This window comes from Amia ocellicauda, unplaced genomic scaffold (assembly GCF_036373705.1).
Source record: "Amia ocellicauda isolate fAmiCal2 unplaced genomic scaffold, fAmiCal2.hap1 HAP1_SCAFFOLD_68, whole genome shotgun sequence".
In the NCBI taxonomy this organism is placed as follows: Eukaryota; Metazoa; Chordata; class Actinopteri; order Amiiformes; family Amiidae; genus Amia; species Amia ocellicauda.
In genome coordinates, this window is record NW_027102996.1 from 210,001 (window position 1) to 226,159 (window position 16,159).

At 43.3% G+C, this 16,159-nt stretch overlaps 12 non-coding genes and 2 pseudogenes across 12 annotated transcripts in view; all 14 read right to left on the reverse strand.

The window, feature by feature from the left end:
* The window catches only part of LOC136741603 (5S ribosomal RNA), a 119-nt gene extending 71 nt beyond the window's left edge, over positions 1 to 48 (reverse strand). Inside the window, exon 1 of the ribosomal RNA XR_010814288.1 lies at positions 1 to 48. This exon is cut by the window's left edge and continues 71 nt beyond it. This is a non-coding gene — a ribosomal RNA (5S ribosomal RNA).
* A 1,055-nt stretch (positions 49 to 1,103) lies between these two features.
* On the reverse strand, positions 1,104 to 1,222 carry LOC136741675 (5S ribosomal RNA). The gene has a single exon (XR_010814358.1). It is a non-coding gene; the product is annotated as a 5S ribosomal RNA (ribosomal RNA).
* Positions 1,223 to 2,288: 1,066 nt separating this feature from the next.
* On the reverse strand, positions 2,289 to 2,407 carry LOC136741664 (5S ribosomal RNA). The gene has a single exon (XR_010814347.1). It is a non-coding gene; the product is annotated as a 5S ribosomal RNA (ribosomal RNA).
* Positions 2,408 to 3,462: 1,055 nt separating this feature from the next.
* Positions 3,463 to 3,571, reverse strand: LOC136741716 (uncharacterized; annotated as a pseudogene).
* A 1,066-nt stretch (positions 3,572 to 4,637) lies between these two features.
* LOC136741433 (5S ribosomal RNA) lies at positions 4,638 to 4,756 on the reverse strand. Its single transcript, XR_010814126.1, has one exon. It is a non-coding gene; the product is annotated as a 5S ribosomal RNA (ribosomal RNA).
* A 1,066-nt stretch (positions 4,757 to 5,822) lies between these two features.
* Positions 5,823 to 5,941, reverse strand: LOC136741672 (5S ribosomal RNA). Its single transcript, XR_010814355.1, has one exon. It is a non-coding gene; the product is annotated as a 5S ribosomal RNA (ribosomal RNA).
* A 1,056-nt stretch (positions 5,942 to 6,997) lies between these two features.
* LOC136741485 (5S ribosomal RNA) lies at positions 6,998 to 7,116 on the reverse strand. The gene has a single exon (XR_010814176.1). It is a non-coding gene; the product is annotated as a 5S ribosomal RNA (ribosomal RNA).
* A 1,055-nt stretch (positions 7,117 to 8,171) lies between these two features.
* Positions 8,172 to 8,290, reverse strand: LOC136741680 (5S ribosomal RNA). Its single transcript, XR_010814361.1, has one exon. It is a non-coding gene; the product is annotated as a 5S ribosomal RNA (ribosomal RNA).
* Positions 8,291 to 9,345: 1,055 nt separating this feature from the next.
* On the reverse strand, positions 9,346 to 9,464 carry LOC136741618 (5S ribosomal RNA). Its single transcript, XR_010814303.1, has one exon. It is a non-coding gene; the product is annotated as a 5S ribosomal RNA (ribosomal RNA).
* A 1,066-nt stretch (positions 9,465 to 10,530) lies between these two features.
* LOC136741682 (5S ribosomal RNA) lies at positions 10,531 to 10,649 on the reverse strand. Its single transcript, XR_010814363.1, has one exon. It is a non-coding gene; the product is annotated as a 5S ribosomal RNA (ribosomal RNA).
* Positions 10,650 to 11,704: 1,055 nt separating this feature from the next.
* LOC136741693 (5S ribosomal RNA) lies at positions 11,705 to 11,823 on the reverse strand. The gene has a single exon (XR_010814373.1). It is a non-coding gene; the product is annotated as a 5S ribosomal RNA (ribosomal RNA).
* Positions 11,824 to 12,878: 1,055 nt separating this feature from the next.
* Positions 12,879 to 12,987, reverse strand: LOC136741727 (uncharacterized; annotated as a pseudogene).
* A 1,053-nt stretch (positions 12,988 to 14,040) lies between these two features.
* On the reverse strand, positions 14,041 to 14,159 carry LOC136741455 (5S ribosomal RNA). Its single transcript, XR_010814147.1, has one exon. It is a non-coding gene; the product is annotated as a 5S ribosomal RNA (ribosomal RNA).
* Positions 14,160 to 15,214: 1,055 nt separating this feature from the next.
* On the reverse strand, positions 15,215 to 15,333 carry LOC136741437 (5S ribosomal RNA). Its single transcript, XR_010814130.1, has one exon. It is a non-coding gene; the product is annotated as a 5S ribosomal RNA (ribosomal RNA).
* Positions 15,334 to 16,159: the final 826 nt, after the last annotated feature.

Genomic DNA, 16,159 nt, shown 5'->3' on the forward strand with positions numbered 1-16,159 from the left:
CCGAGATCGGACGAGATCGGGCGTATTCAGGCTAGTATGGCCGTAAGCCAGGGAGGCTGTCCCTGATGCTCTACTTAAAGGGAAGGCAATATCCGTTTCTGCCGTTCATACTTACAGTTGAACTGTCTCTCTACTCTAAAGCCCGGGACACAGCAGCGCGCCGCAGACAGTCCCTGCTAACACGCCATGTTGTGGCAACGTTGTGGGTTAGCTGGGGTGCCACACCAGACCGGAACTATATTTTACAAAACGAACACATTGTCTTGATAAAACAGCTGTAATTGAGTGCCTGACTTGCCAGTCAAGCGCAATCTTGAGATGGTGTGCATTTCAGTAAGGATTTCAATTGACATGCAGTATGAAACTGAAAGGAGGTTGCATCACTATGATGCATAACATTGCATGTATTGTATTTTCAAGTGTGTGCATTCATCCTGTTGTCATTTTGTTTTGAAAGCACAAGAATCATTCAACAGGTTGCTGAGACAAATGTAAACCAGTAAAACATATGAAGAGAAACAAACCTTGAATATAAGTTCAGTTGTTTAAACATTTGACAAACTATGGTGAGGGGGTAAGAAAACACACAAATCCAGCAGCTCCTGTAGTTCAATACACCGGAACCCAATATTATTGGCGAGTTGGGTAGTCCATCATCACAGTTCGAGGGCAGGCATTATTTCAGTAATTTCATCCCGTTGCATTCACATCCGTGCCTTGAATGAGATTGAATGTGATCTTTGCTCTCAAGTATGTTCCCAAGTTTTACACTTTCGTGCTTTGCATGAATGGGAATGGAACCGTGTGTGTTGAATGAGGCTCCTTGTGAGCACTGAACTTTGTCCGGTGGAGTTCCTTTTTGTGTTGCTGTAATTGTGTCATTTCTCGATGAGAAAGATTAGGCAACATTTAGTCACTTCTAGCCATGATGCTCAATTTATTTACGAATGTACCCTAGTTACTAGGGACCGTTTACGTTGGAGAACAAGATCTATTGTATGCCTGTGTATTTGGGGAAGTCAAATCTGAAATAATGATGAAATTGTGTGTATCAAAAGTTAAAACTCGTGATTTGTCGCCCTCTGGTGTGTAAAAGGTGCAAAAGCTTACAGCACCTGGTATTTCCAGGCGGTCTACCATCCAAGTACTGACCAGGCCCGAGCCTGCTTGGCTTCCGAGATCGGACGAGATCGGGCGTATTCAGGCTAGTATGGCTGTAAGCCAGGGAGGCTGTCCCTGACGCTCTACTTAAAGGGAAGGCAATATCCGTTTCTGCCGTTCATACTTACAGTTGAACTGTCTCTCTACTCTAAAGCCCGGGACACACCAGCGCGCCGCAGACAGTCCCTGCTAACACGCCACGTTGTGGCAACATTGTGGCAACGTTGTGCGTTAGCTGGGGTGCCACACCAGACCGGAACTATATATTACAAAACGAACACATTGTCTTGATAAAACAGCTGTAATTGAGTGCCTGACACGCCAGTCAAGCGCAATCTTGAGAAGGTGTGCATTTCAGTAAGGATTTCAATTGACATGCAGTATGAAACTGAAAGGAGGTTGCATCACTATGATGCATAACATTGCATGTATTGTATTTTCAAGTGTGTGCATTCATCCTGTTGTCATTTTGTTTTGAAAGCAGAAGAATCATTCAACAGGTTGCTGAGACAAATGTAAACCAGTAAAACATATGAAGAGAAACAAACCTTGAATATAAGTTCAGTTGTTTAAACATTTGACAAACTATGGTGAGGGGGTAAGAAAACACACAAATCCAGCAGCTCCTGTATTTCAATACACCAGATCCCAATATTATTGGCGAGTCGGGTAGTCCATCATCACAGTTCGAGGGCAGGCATCATTTCAGTAATTTCATCCCGTTGCATTCACATGCGTGCCTTGAATGAGATTGAATGTTATCTTTACTCACAAGTACGTTCCCAAGTTTTACACTTTCGTGGTTTGCATGAATGGGAATGGAACCGTGTGTGTTGAATGATGCTCCTTGTGAGCACTGAACTTTGTGCGGTGGAGTTCCTTTTTTGTTGCTGTAATTGTGTCATTTCTTGATGAGAAAGATTAGGCAACATTTAGTCACTTCTAGCCATGATGCTCAATTTATTGACGAATGTACCCTAGTTACTAGGGACCGTTTACGTTGGAGAACAAGATCTATTGTATGCCTGTGTATTTGGGGAAGTAAAATCTGAAATAATTATGAAATTGTGTGTATCCAAAGTTAAAACTCGTGATTTGTCGCCCTCTGGTTTATTAAAAGGTGCAGAAGCTTACAGCACCTGGTATTCCCAGGCGGTCTCCAACCCAAGTACTGACCAGGCCCGAGCCTGCTTAGCTTCCGAGATCGGACGAGATCGGGCGTATTCAGGCTAGTATGGCCGCAAGCCAGTGAAGCTGTCCCTGACGCTCTACTTAAAGGGAAGGCAATATCCGTTTCTGCCGTTCATACTTACAGTTGAACTGTCTCTCTACTCTAAAGCCCGGGACACACCAGCGCGCCGCAGACAGTCCCTGCTAACACGAAACGTTGTGGCAACGTTGTGCGTTAGCTGGGGTGCCACACCAGACCGGAACTATATATTACAAAACGAACACATTGTCTTGATAATACAGCTGTAATTGAGTGCCTGACACGCCAGTCAAGCGCAATCTTGAGAAGGTGTGCATTTCAGTAAGGATTTCAATTGACATGCAGTATGAAACTGAAAGGAGGTTGCATCACTATGATGCATAACATTGCATGTATTGTATTTTCAAGTGTGTGCATTCATCCTGTTGTCATTTTGTTTTGAAAGCAGAAGAATCATTCAACAGGTTGCTGAGACAAATGTAAACCAGTAAAACATATGAAGAGAAACAAACCTTGAATATAAGTTCAGTTGTTTAAACATTTGACAAACTATGGTGAGGGGGTAAGAAAACACACAAATCCAGCTGCTCCTGTATTTCAATACACCAGAACCCAATATTATTGGCGAGTCGGGTAGTCCAACATCACAGTTCGAGGGCAGGCATCATTTCAGTAATTTCATCCCGTTGCATTCACATCCGTGCCTTGAATGAGATTGAATGTGATCTTTGCTCTCAAGTATGTTCCCAAGTTTTACACTTTCGTGCTTTGCATGAATGGGAATGGAACCGTGTGTGTTGAATGAGGCTCCTTGTGAGCACTGAACTTTGTCCGGTGGAGTTCCTTTTTGTGTTGCTGTAATTGTGTCATTTCTCGATGAGAAAGATTAGGCAACATTTAGTCACTTCTAGCCATGATGCTCAATTTATTTACGAATGTACCCTAGTTACTAGGGACCGTTTACGTTGGAGAACAAGATCTATTGTATGCCTGTGTATTTGGGGAAGTCAAATCTGAAATAATGATGAAATTGCGTGTATCCAAAGTTAAAACTCGTGATTTGTCGCCCTCTGGTGTGTAAAAGATGCAAAAGCTTACAGCACCTGGTATTCCCAGGCGGTCTCCCATCCAAGTACTGACCAGGCCCGAGCCTGCTTAGCTTCCGAGATCGGGCGTATTCAGGCTAGTATGGCCGTAAGCCAGGAATGCTGTCCCTGACGCTCTACTTAAAGGGAAGGCAATATCCGTTTCTGCCGTTCATACTTACAGTTGAACTGTCTCTCTACTCTAAAGCCCGGGACACACCAGCGCGCCGCAGACAGTCCCTGCTAACACGCCACGTTGTGGCAACATTGTGGCAACGTTGTGCGTTAGCTGGGGTGCCACACCAGACCGGAACTATATATTACAAAACGAACACATTGTCTTGATAAAACAGCTGTAATTGAGTGCCTGACACGCCAGTCAAGCGCAATCTTGAGAAGGTGTGCATTTCAGTAAGGATTTCAATTGACATGCAGTATGAAACTGAAAGGAGGTTGCATCACTATGATGCATAACATTGCATGTATTGTATTTACAAGTGTGTGCATTCATCCTGTTGTCATTTTGTTTTGAAAGCAGAAGAATCATTCAACAGGTTGCTGAGACAAATGTAAACCAGTAAAACATATGAAGAGAAACAAACCTCGAATATAAGTTCAGTTGTTTAAACATTTGACAAACTATGGTGAGGGGGTAAGAAAACACACAAATCCAGCAGCTCCTGTATTTCAATACACCAGAACCCAATATTATTGGCGAGTCGGGTAGTCCATCATCACAGTTCGAGGGCAGGCATCATTTCAGTAATTTCATCCCGTTGCATTCACATCCGTGCCTTGAATGAGATTGAATGTGATCTTTGCTCTCAAGTATGTTCCCAAGTTTTACACTTTCGTGCTTTGCATGAATGGGAATGGAACCGTGTGTGTTGAATGAGGCTCCTTGTGAGCACTGAATTTTGTCCGGTGGAGTTCCTTTTTGTGTTGCTGTAATTGTGTCATTTCTCGATGAGAAAGATTAGGCAACATTTAGTCACTTCTAGCCATGATGCTCAATTTATTTACGAATGTACCCTAGTTACTAGGGACCGTTTACATTGGAGAACAAGATCTATTGTATGCCTGAGTATTTGGGGAAGTCAAATCTGAAATAATGATGAAATTGCGTGTATCCAAAGTTAAAACTCATGATTTGTCGCCCTCTGGTGTGTAAAAGATGCAAAAGCTTACAGCACCTGGTATTCCCAGGCGGTCTCCCATCCAAGTACTGACCAGGCCCGAGCCTGCTTAGCTTCCGAGATCAGACGAGATCGGGCGTATTCAGGCTAGTATGGCCGTAAGCCAGGGAGACTGTCCCTGACGCTCTACTTAAAGGGAAGGCAATATCCGTTTCTGCCGTTCATACTTACAGTTGAACTGTCTCTCTACTCTAAAGCCCGGGACACACCAGCGCGCCGCAGACAGTCCCTGCTAACACGCCACGTTGTGGCAGCGTTGTGGCAACGTTGTGCGTTAGCTGGGGTGCCACACCAGACCGGAACTATATATTACAAAACGAACACATTGTCTTGATAAAACAGCTGTAATTGAGTGCCTGACACGCCAGTCAAGCGCAATCTTGAGAAGGTGTGCATTTCAGTAAGGATTTCAATTGACATGCAGTATGAAACTGAAAGGAGGTTGCATCACTATGATGCATAACATTGCATGTATTGTATTTTCAAGTGTGTGCATTCATCCTGTTGTCATTTTGTTTTGAAAGCAGAAGAATCATTCAACAGGTTGCTGAGACAAATGTAAACCAGTAAAACATATGAAGAGAAACAAACCTTGAATATAAGTTCAGTTGTTTAAACATTTGACAAACTATGGTGAGGGGGTAAGAAAACACACAAATCCAGCAGCTCCTGTATTTCAATACACCAGAACCCAATATTATTGGCGAGTCGGGTAGTCCATCATCACAGTTCGAGGGCAGGCATCATTTCAGTAATTTCATCCCGTTGCATTCACATCCGTGCCTTGAATGAGATTGAATGTGATCTTTGCTCTCAAGTATGTTCCCAAGTTTTACACTTTCGTGCTTTGCATGAATGGGAATGGAACCGTGTGTTTTGAATGAGGCTCCTTGTGAGCACTGAACTTTGTCCGGTGGAGTTCCTTTTTGTGTTGCTGTAATTGTGTCATTTCTCGATGAGAAAGATTAGGCAACATTTAGTCACTTCTAGCCATGATGCTCAATTTATTTACGAATGTACCCTAGTTACTAGGGACCGTTTACGTTGGAGAACAAGATCTATTGTATGCCTGTGTATTTGGGGAAGTCAAATCTGAAATAATGATGAAATTGCGTGTATCCAAAGTTAAAACTCGTGATTTGTCGCCCTCTGGTGTGTAAAAGATGCAAAAACTTACAGCACCTGGTATTCCCAGGCGGTCTCCCATCCAAGTACTGACCAGGCCCGAGCCTGCTTAGCTTCCGAGATCGGACAAGATCGGGCGTATTCAGGCTAGTATGGCAGTAAGCCAGGGAGGCTGTCCCTGACGCTCTACTTAAAGGGAAGGCAATATCCGTTTCTGCCGCTCATACTTACAGTTGAACTGTCTCTCTACACTCATGCCGGGGACACACCAGCGCGCCGCAGACAGTCCCTGCTAACACGCCACGTTGTGGCAACGTTGTGCGTTAGCTGGGGTGCCACACCAGACCGGAACTATATTTTACAAAAAAAAACACATTGTCTTGATAAAACAGCTGTAATTGAGTGCCTGACACGCCAGTCAAGCGCAATCTTGAGAAGGTGTGCATTTCAGTAAGGATTTCAATTGACATGCAGTATGAAAATGAAAGGAGGTTGCATCACTATGATGCATAACATTGCATGTATTGTATTTTCAAGTGTGTGCATTCATCCTGTTGTCATTTTGTTTTGAAAGCAGAAGAATCATTCAACAGGTTGCTGAGACAAATGTAAACCAGTAAAACATATGAAGAGAAACAAACCTTGAATATAAGTTCAGTTGTTTAAACATTTGACAAACTATGGTGAGGGGGTAAGAAATGACACAAATCCAGCAGCTCCTGTATTTCAATACACCAGAAGCCAATATTATTGGCGAGTCGGGTAGTCCATCATCACAGTTCGAGGGCAGGCATCATTTCAGTAATTTCATCCCGTTGCATTCACATCCGTGCCTTGAATGAGATTGAATGTGATCTTTGCTCTCAAGTATGTTCCCAAGTTTTACACTTTCGTGCTTTGCATGAATGGGAATGGAACCGTGTGTGTTGAATGAGGCTCCTTGTGAGCACTGAACTTTGTCCGGTGGAGTTCCTTTTTGTGTTGCTGTAATTGTGTCATTTCTTGATGAGAAAGATTAGGCAACATTTAGTCACTTCTAGCCATGATGCTCAATTTAGTTACGAATGTACCCTAGTTACTAGGGACCGTTTACGTTGGAGAACAAGATCTATTGTATGCCTGTGTATTTGGGGAAGTAAAATCTGAAATAACGATGAAATTGTGTGTATCCAAAGTTAAAACTCGTGATTTGTCGCCCTCTGGTGTGTAAAAGGTGCAAAAGCTTACAGCACCTGGTATTCCCAGGCGGTCTCCCATCCAAGTACTGACCAGGCCCGAGCCTGCTTGGCTTCCGAGATCGGACGAGATCGGGCGTATTCAGGCTAGTATGGCCGTAAGCCAGGTAGGCTGTCCACGACGCTCTACTTAAAGGGAAGGCAATATCCGTTTCTGCCGTTCATACTTACAGTTGAACTGTCTCTCTACTCTAAAGCCCAGGACACACCAGCGCGCCGCAGACAGTCCCTGCTAACACGCCACGTTGTGGCAACGTTGTGCGTTAGCTGGGGTGCCACACCAGACCGGAACTATATTTTACAAAACGAACACATTGTCTTGATAAAACAGCTGTAATTGAGTGCCTGACACGCCAGTCAAGCGCAATCTTGAGAAGGTGTGCATTTCAGTAAGGATTTCAATTGACATGCAGTATGAAACTGAAGGGAGGTTGCATCACTATGATGCATAACATTGCATGTATTGTATTTTCAAGTGTGTGCATTCATCCTGTTGTCATTTTGTTTTGAAAGCAGAAGAATCATTCAACAGGTTGCTGAGACAAATGTAAACCAGTAAAACATATGAAGAGAAACAAACCTTGAATATAAGTTCAGTTGTTTAAACATTTGACAAACTATGGTGAGGGGGTAAGAAAACATACAAATCCAGCAGCTCCTGTATTTCAATACACCAGAACCCAATATTATTGGCAAGTCGGGTAGTCCATCATCACAGTTCGAGGGCAGGCATCATTTCAGTAATTTCATCCCGTTGCATTCACATCCGTGCCTTGAATGAGATTGAATGTGATCTTTGCTCTCAAGTATGTTCCCAAGTTTTACACTTTCGTGCTTTGCATGAATGGGAATGGAACCGTGTGTGTTGAATGATGCTCCTTGTGAGCACTGAACTTTGTCCGGTGGAGTTCCTTTTTGTGTTGCTGTAATTGTGTCATTTCTTGATGAGAAAGATTAGGCAACATTTAGTCACTTCTAGCCATGATGCTCAATTTATTGACGAATGTACCCTAGTTACTAGGGACCGTTTACGTTGGAGAAGAAGATCTATTGTATGCCTGTGTATTTGGGGAAGTAAAATCTGAAATAATGATGAAATTGCGTGTATCCAAAGTTAAAACTCGTGATTTGTCGCCCTCTGGTGTGTAAAAGGTGCAAAAGCTTACAGCACCTGGTATTCTCAGGCGGTCAACCATCCAAGTACCGACCAGGCCTGAGCCTGCTTGGCTTCCAAGATCGGACGAGATCGGGCGTATTCAGGCTAGTATGGCCGTAAGCCAGGGAGGCTGTCCCTGACGCTCTACTTAAAGGGAAGGCAATATCCGTTTCTGCCGTTCATACTTACAGTTGAACTGTCTCTCTACTCTAAAGCCCGGGCCACACCAGCGCGCCGCAGACAGTCCCTGCCAACACGCCACGTTGTGGCAACGTTGTGCGTTAGCTGGGGTGCCACTGCAGACCGGAACTATATTTTACAAAACGAACACATTGTCTTGATAAAACAGCTGTAATTGAGTGCCTGACACGCCAGTCAAGCGCAATCTTGAGAAGGTGTGCATTTCAGTAAGGATTTCAATTGACATGCAGTATGAAACTGAAAGGAGGTTGCATCACTATGATGCATAACATTGCATGTATTGTATTTTCAAGTGTGTGCATTCATCCTGTTGTCATTTTGTTTTGAAAGCAGAAGAATCATTCAACAGGTTGCTGAGACAAATGTAAACCAGTAAAATATATGAAGAGAAACAAACCTTGAATATAAGTTCAGTTGTTTAAACATTTGACAAACTATGGTGAGGGAGTAAGAAAACACACAAATCCAGCAGCTCCTGTATTTCAATACACCAGAACCCAATATTATTGGCGAGTCGGGTAGTCCATCATCACAGTTCGAGGGCAGGCATCATTTCAGTAATTTCATCCCGTTGCATTCACATCCGTGCCTTGAATGAGATTGAATGTGATCTTTGCTCTCAAGTATGTTCCCAAGTTTTACACTTTCGTGCTTTGCATGAATGGGAATGGAACCGTGTGTGTTGAATGAGTCTCCTTGTGAGCACTGAACTTTGTGCGGTGGAGTTCCTTTTTGTGTTGCTGTAATTGTGTCATTTCTTGATGAGAAAGATTAGGCAACATTGAGTCACTTCTAGCCATGATGCTCAATTAATTTACGAATGTACCCTAGTTACTAGGGACCGTTTACGTTGGAGAACAAGATCTATTGTATGCCTGTGTATTTGGGGAAGTAAAATCTGAAATAATGATGAAATTGTGTGTATCCAAAGTTAAAACTCGTGATTTGTCGCCCTCTGGTGTGTAAAAGGTGCAGAAGCTTACAGCACCTGGTATTCCCAGGCGGTCTCCCATCCAAGTACTGACCAGACCCGAGCCTGCTTGGCTTCCGAGATCGGACGAGATCGGGCGTATTCAGGCTAGTATGGCCGTAAGCCAGGGAGGCTGTCCCTGACGCTCTACTTAAAGGGAAGGCAATATCCGTTTCTGCCGCTCATACTTGCAGTTGAACTGTCTCTCTACTCTAAAGTCCGGGACACACCAGCGCGCCGCAGACAGTCCCTGCTAACACGCCACGTTGTGGCAACGTTGTGGCAACGTTGTGCGTTAGCTGGGGTGCCACACCAGACCGGAACTATATTTTACAAAACGAACACATTGTCTTGATAATACAGCTGTAATTGAGTGCCTGACACGCCAGTCAAGCGCAATCTTGAGAAGGTGTGCATTTCAGTAAGGATTTCAATTGATATGCAGTATGAAACTGAAAGGAGGTTGCATCACTATGATGCATAACATTGCATGTATTGTATTTTCAAGTGTGTGCATTCATCCTGTTGTCATTTTGTTTTGAAAGCAGAGGAATCATTCAACAGGTTGCTGAGACAAATGTAAACCAGTAAAACATATGAAGAGAAACAAACCTTGAATATAAGTTCAGTTGTTTAAACATTTGACAAACTATAGTGAGGGGGTAAGAAAACACACAAATCCAGCAGCTCCTGTATTTCAATACACCAGAACCCAATATTATTGGCGAGTCGGGTAGTCCATCATCACAGTTCGAGGGCAGGCATCATTTCAGTAATTTCATCCCGTTGCATTCACATCCGTGCCTTGAATGAGATTGAATGTGATCTTTGCTCTCAAGTATGTTCCCAAGTTTTACACTTTCGTGCTTTGCATGAATGGGAATGGAACCGTGTGTGTTGAATGAGGCTCCTTGTGAGCACTGAACTTTGTCCGGTGGAGTTCCTTTTTGTGTTGCTGTAATTGTGTCATTTCTCGATGAGAAAGATTAGGCAACATTTAGTCACTTCTAGCCATGATGCTCAATTTATTTACGAATGTACCCTAGTTAATAGGGACCGTTTACGTTGGAGAACAAGATCTATTGTATGCCTGTGTATTTGGGGAAGTCAAATCTGAAATAATGATGAAATTGCGTGTATCCAAAGTTAAAACTCGTGATTTGTCGCCCTCTGTTGTGTAAAAGGGGCAAAAGCTTACAGCACCTGGTATTCCCAGGCAGTGTCCCATCCAAGTACTGACCAGGCCCGAGCCTGCTTAGCTTCCGAGAACGGACGAGATCGGGCGTATTCAGGCTAGTATGGCCATAAGCCATGGAGGCTGTCCCTGACGCTCTACTTAAAGGGAAGGCAATATCCGTTTCTGCCGTTCATACTTACAGTTGAACTGTCTCTCTACTCTAAAGCCCGGGACACACCAGCGCGCCGCAGACAGTCCCTGCTAACACGCAACGTTGTGGCAACGTTGTGCGTTAGCTGGGGTGCCACACCAGACCGGAACTATATTTTACAAAACGAACACATTGTCTTGATAAAACAGCTGTAATTGAGTGCCTGACACGCCAGTCAAGCGCAATCTTGAGAAGGTGTGCATTTCAGTAAGGATTTCAATTGACATGCAGTATGAAACTGAAAGGAGGTTGCATCACTATGATGCATAACATTGCATGTATTGTATTTTCAAGTGTGTGCATTCATCCTGTTGTCATTTTGTTTTGAAAGCAGAAGAATCATTCAACAGGTTGCTGAGACAAATGTAAATCAGTAAAACATATGAAGAGAAACAAACCTTGAATATAAGTTCAGTTGTTTAAACATTTGACAAACTATGGTGAGGGGGTAAAAAAACACACAAATCCAGCAGCTCCTGTATTTCAATACACCAGAAGCCAATATTATTGGCGAGTCGGGTAGTCCATCATCACAGTTCGAGGGCAGGCATCATTTCAGTAATTTCATCCCATTGCATTCACATCCGTGCCTTGAATGAGATTGAATGTGATCTTTGTTCTCAAGTATGCTCCCAAGTTTTACACTTTCGTGCTTTGCATGAATGAAAATGGAACCGTGTGTGTTGAATGAGGCTCCTTGTGAGCACTGAACTTTGTCCGGTGGAGTTCCTTTTTGTGTTGCTGTAATTGTGTCATATCTTGATGAGAAAGATTAGGCAACATTTAGTCACTTCTAGCCATGATGCTCAATTTATTTACGAATGTACGCTAGTTACTAGGGACCGTTTACGTTGGAGAACAAGATCTATTTAATGCCTGTGTATTTGGGGAAGTAAAATCTGAAATAATGATGAAATTGTGTGTATCCAAAGTTAAAACTCGTGATTTGTCGCCCTCTGGTGTGTAAAAGGTGCAAGAGCTTACAGCACCTGGTATTCCCAGGCGGTCTCCCATCCAAGTACTGACCAGGCCCGAGCCTGCTTGGCTTCCGAGATCGGACGAGATCGGGCATATTCAGGATAGTATGGCCGTAAGTCAGGGAGGCTGTCCCTGACGCTCTACTTAAAGGGAAGGAAATATTTTTTTCTGCTGTTCATACTTGCAGTTGAACTGTCTCTCTACTCTAAAGCCCGGGACACAGCAGCGCGCCGCAGACAGTCCCTGCTAACACGCCACGTTGTGGCAACATTGTGCGTTAGCTGGGGTGCCACACCAGACCGGAACTATATTTTACAAAACGAACACATTGTCTTGATAAAACAGCTGTAATTGAGTGCCTGACACGCCAGTCAAGCGCAATCTTGAGAAGGTGTGCATTTCAGTAAGGATTTCAATTGACATGCAGTATGAAACTGAAAGGAGGTTGCATCACTATGATGCATAACATTGCATGTATTGTATTTTCAAGTGTGTGCATTCATCCTGTTGTCATTTTGTTTTGAAAGCAGAAGAATCATTCAACAGGTTGCTGAGACAAATGTAAACCAGTAAAACATATGAAGAGAAACAAACCTTGAATATAAGTTCAGTTGTTTAAACATTTGACAAACTATGGTGAGGGGGTAAGAAAACACACAAATCCAGCAGCTCCTGTATTTCAATACACCAGAACCCAATATTATTGGCGAGTCAGGTAATCCATCATCACAGTTCGAGGGCAGGCATCATTTCAGTAATTTCATCCCGTTGCATTCACATGCGTGCCTTGAATGAGATTGAATGTGATCTTTGCTCTCAAGTATGTACCCAAGTTTTACACTTTCGTGCTTTGCATGAATGGGAATGGAACCGTGTGTGTTGAATGATGCTCCTTGTGAGCACTGAACTTTGTCCGGTGGAGTTCCTTTTTGTGTTGCTGTAATTGTGTCATTTCTTGATGAGAAAGATTAGGCAACATTTAGTCACTTCTAGCCATGATGCTCAATTTATTTACGAATGTACGCTGTTTACTAGGGACCGTTTACGTTGGAGAACAAGATCTATTGTATGCCTGTGTATTTGGGGAAGTCAAATCTGAAATAATGATGAAATTGCGTGTATCCAAAGTTAAAACTCGTGATTTGTCGCCCTCTGGTGTGTAAAAGATGCAAAAGCTTACAGCACCTGGTATTCCCAGGTGGTCTCCCATCCAAGTACTGACCAGGCCCGAGCCTGCTTAGCTTCCGAGATCGGACGTATTCAGGCTAGTATGGCCGTAAGCCAGGGAGGCTGTCCCTGACGCACTACTTAAAGGGAAGGCAATATCCGTTTCTGCCGCTCATACTTGCAGTTGAACTGTCTCTCTACTCTAAAGTCCGGGACACACCAGCGCGCCGCAGACAGTCCCTGCTAACATGCCACGTTGTGGCAACATTGTGCGTTAGCTGGGGTGCCACACCAGACCGGAACTATATTTTACAAAACGAACACATTGTCTTGATAAAACAGCTGTAATTGAGTGCCTGACACGCCAGTCAAGCGCAATCTTGAGAAGGTGTGCATTTCAGTAAGGATTTCAATTGACATGCAGTATGAAACTGAAAGGAGGTTGCATCACTATGATGCATAACATTGCATGTATTGTATTTTCAAGTGTGTGCATTCATCCTGTTGTCATTTTGTTTAAAAAGCAGAAGAATCATTCAACAGGTTGCTGAGACAATTGTAAACCAGTAAAACATATGAAGAGAAACAAACCTTGAATATAAGTTCAGTTGTTTAAACATTTGACAAACTATGGTGAGGGGGTAAGAAAACACACAACCAGCAGCTTCTGTATTTCAATACACCAGAACCCAATTTTATTGGCGAGTCGGGTAGTCCATCATCACAGTTCGAGGGCAGGCATCATTTCAGTAATTTCATCCCGTTGCATTCACATCCGTGCCTTGAATGAGATTGAATGTGATCTTTACTCTCAAGTATATTCCCAAGTTTTACACTTTCGTGGTTTGCATGAATGGGAATGGAACCGTGTGTGTTGAATGAGGCTCCTTGTGAGCACTGAACTTTGTCCAGTGGAGTTCCTTTTTGTGTTGCTGTAATTTTGTCATTTCTTGATGAGAAAGATTAGGCAACATTTAGTCACTTCTAGCCATGATGCTCAATTTATTTATGAATGTACACTAGTTACTAGGGACCGTTGACGTTGGAGAACAAGATCTATTGTATGCCTGTGTATTTGGGGAAGTAAAATCTGAAATAATGATGAAATTGCGTGTATCCAAAGTTAAATCTCGTGATTTGTCGCCCTCTGTTGTGTAAAAGGTGCAAAAGCTTACAGCACCTGGTATTCCCAGGCGGTCTCCCATTCAAGTACTGACCAGGCCCGAGCCTGCTTAGCTTCCGAGATCGGACGAGATCGGGCGTATTCAGGCTAGTATGGCCGTAAGCCAGGGAGGCTGTCCCTGACGCTCTACTTAAAGGGAAGGCAATATCCGTTTCTGCCGTTCATACTTACAGTTGAACTATCTCTCTACTCTAAAGCCCGGGACACACCAGCGCGCCGCAGACAGTCCCTGCTAACATGCCACGTTGTGGCAACGTTGTGCGTTAGCTGGGGTGCCACACCAGACCGGAACTATATTTTACAAAACGAACACATTGTCTTGATAATACAGCTGTAATTGAGTGCCTGACACGCCAGTCAAGCGCAATCTTGAGAACGTGTGCATTTCAGTAAGGATTTCAATTGACATGCAGTGTGAAACTGAAAGGAGGTTGCATCACTATGATGCATAACATTGCATGTATTGTATTTTCAAGTGTGTGCATTCATCCTGTTGTTATTTTGTTTTGAAAGCAGACGAATCATTCAACAGGTTGCTGAGACAAATATAAACCAGTAAAACATATGAAGAGAAACAAACCTTGAATATAAGTTCAGTTGTTTAAACATTTGACAAACTATGGTGAGGGGGTAAGAAAACACACAAATCCAGCAGCTCCTGTATTTCAATACACCAGAACCCAATATTATTGGCGAGTCGGGTAGTCCATCATCACAGTTCGAGGGCAGGCATCATTTCAGTAATTTCATCCCGTTGCATTCACATCCGTGCCTTGAATGAGATTGAATGTGATCTTTGCTCTCAAGTATGTTCCCAAGTTTTACACTTTCGTGCTTTGCATGAATGGGAATGGAACCGTGTGTGTTGAATGAGGCTCCTTGTGAGCACTGAACTTTGACCAGTGGAGTTCCTTTTTGTGTTGCTGTAATTGTGTCATTTCTCGATGAGAAAGATTAGGCAACATTTAGTCAATTCTAGCCATGATGCTCAATTTATTTACGAATGTACCCTAGTTACTAGGGACCGTTTACGTTGGAGAACAAGATCTATTGTATGCCTGTGTATTTGGGGAAGTCAAATCTGAAATAATGATGAAATTGCGTGTATCCAAAGTTAAAACTCGTGATTTGTCGCCCTCTGGTGTGTAAAAGATGCAAAAGCTTACAGCACCTGGTATTCCCAGGCGGTCTCCCATCCAAGTACTGATCAGGCCCGAGCCTGCTTAGCTTCCGAGATCGGACGAGATCGGGCGTATTCAGGCTAGTATGGCCGTAAGCCAGGGAGGCTATCCCTGACGCTCTACTTAAAGGGAAGGCAATATCCGTTTCTGCCGCTCATACTTGCAGTTGAACTGTCTCTCTACTCTAAAGTCCGGGACACACCAGCGCGCCGCAGACAGTCCCTGCTAACACGAAACGTTGTGGCAACGTTGTGCGTTAGCTGGGGTGCCACACCAGACCGGAACTATATTTTACAAAACGAACACATTGTCTTGATAAAACAGCTGTAATTGAGTGCCTGACACGCCAGTCAAGCGCAATCTTGAGAAGGTGTGCATTTCAGAAAGGATTTCAATTGACATGCAGTATGAAACTGAAAGGAGGTTGCATCACTATGATGCATAACATTGCATGTATTGTATTTTCAAGTGTGTGCATTCATCCTGTTGTCATTTTGTTTTGAAAGCAGAAGAATCATTCAACAGGTTGCTGAGACAAATGTAAACCAGTAAAACATATGAAGAGAAACAAACCTTGAATATAAGTTCAGTTGTTTAAACATTTGACAAACTATGGTGAGGGGGTAAGAAAACACACAAATTCAGCAGCTCCTGTATTTCAATACACCAGAACCCAATATTATTGGCGAGTCGGGTAGTCCATCATCACAGTTCGAGGGCAGGCATCATTTCAGTAATTTCATCCCGTTGCATTCACATCCGTGCCTTGAATGAGATTGAATGTGATCTTTGCTCTCAAGTATGTTCCCAAGTTTTACACTTTCGTGCTTTGCATGAATGGGAATGGAACCGTGTGTGTTGAATGAGGCTCCTTGTGAGCACTGAACTTTGTCCGGTGGAGTTCCTTTTTGTGTTGCTGTAAT